At 39.8% G+C, this 1,509-nt stretch overlaps 1 long non-coding RNA gene across 1 annotated transcript; it reads right to left on the reverse strand.

Annotated features, from left to right (window-relative positions):
• Positions 1-296: 296 nt before the first annotated feature.
• Positions 297-1,509, reverse strand: LOC121846464. The gene is made up of 2 exons (XR_006083323.1): positions 1,140-1,509; positions 297-1,013 (listed from the first exon to the last, which is right to left on the reverse strand). It is a non-coding gene; the product is annotated as an uncharacterized LOC121846464 (long non-coding RNA).

Here is a 1,509-nt window from a genome sequence, read left to right on the forward strand (position 1 = left end):
TGTCATGGGAAGCACTAATGAAACATCACAAATCACCCAGAAAAACAGTCACATTCCTCCACAAATAAGTCCCCAAATCAAAACTCTAAACTGCCTGAGTGACACCAGAATATCAAGATGAAATGTGTTGTGAACGTTCACATTAAACTAAACACCCGATCCTTCCAATTCAAACAGCCAACTGTTAGCCTGGGTTCCAGTCTGTTTAGCTATAATTCAGGTGCATTAAAACTAAACACCCGATCCTTCCAATTCAAACAGCCAACTGTTAGCCTGGGTTCCAGTCTGTTTAGCTATAATTCAGGTGCATTAAAACTAAACACCCGATCCTTCCAATTCAAACAGCCAACTGTTAGCCTGGGTTCCAGTCTGTTTAGCTATAATTCAGGTTACATTAAAACTAAACACCCGATCCTTCCAATTCAAACAGCCAACTGTTAGCCTGGGTTCCAGTCTGTTTAGCTATAATTCAGGTGCATTAAAACTAAACACCCGATCCTTCCAATTCAAACAGCCAACTGTTAGCCTGGGTTCCAGTCTGTTTAGCTATAATTCAGGTGCATTAAAACTAAACACCCGATCCTTCCAATTCAAACAGCCAACTGTTAGCCTGGGTTCCAGTCTGTTTAGCTATAATTCAGGTGCATTAAAACTAAACTCTGATTTTACTTAGCTGGGTGGAGACCTGAGGAACCTCAAGAGTTAACCAATCCTGTGAAAGGGTTTAAACAACCCATGTGTCTATACTTCAACAGCAATAAAGTAGGACCTTCTAAACAAAAAAGAGGGAGTAAATGTAGAGATCTACGTGTCTATAGTGAAGTCCAGCCAACCCTTTGATACAGGATACAGTGATGAGGATCAAACTGTCGCCTGTAACAAAATGAAGGGCACTATGGTAGATGGCAATCAAGGATTTAATAAGAGTAGCAGCTGCACTTTGATAAACAATGTCAACAACAGAGGAAAAAGGTTGAGAGAACCTGTTTGACCTTGGACTTGAAAGGTTTGACCTTGGACTTGAAAGGTTTGACCTTGGACTTGAAAGGTTTGACCTTGGACTTGAAAGGTTTGACCTTGGACTTGAAAGGTTTGACCTTGGACTTGAAAGGTTTGACCTTGGACTTGAAAGGTTTGACCTTGGACTTGAAAGGAGTGTGAAAACAATATTTTTTTTTCCTCCTCCAATGTTAGAATTGTATTCGATTCTTGTTCACCTTTACTGTTTAATGAAGTGGGAAGAAAGAAAAGGTTGTTTTTTCAGTAAAGGTGTCTGTCTACCAACGAGCCACAGCAATCAGTCTCCACAGACTGACGTGGTATTTCTGACGCAGTCCTATATCTTCTGGGTCCTATCCCATAAATCTTTTCAATGGGCTTGACAATTAGATCATCAAATCCATGACAACGCTGTCATTTAAGATATACACCAAAGAATAGTTTGGACACCTACTCATTCAAGGGGTTTTTCTTTATTTGTACTATTTTCTATAATAGTGAAGACATCAC

Source organism: Oncorhynchus tshawytscha, linkage group LG05 (assembly GCF_018296145.1).
Source record: "Oncorhynchus tshawytscha isolate Ot180627B linkage group LG05, Otsh_v2.0, whole genome shotgun sequence".
NCBI lineage: Eukaryota > Metazoa > Chordata > Actinopteri > Salmoniformes > Salmonidae > Oncorhynchus > Oncorhynchus tshawytscha.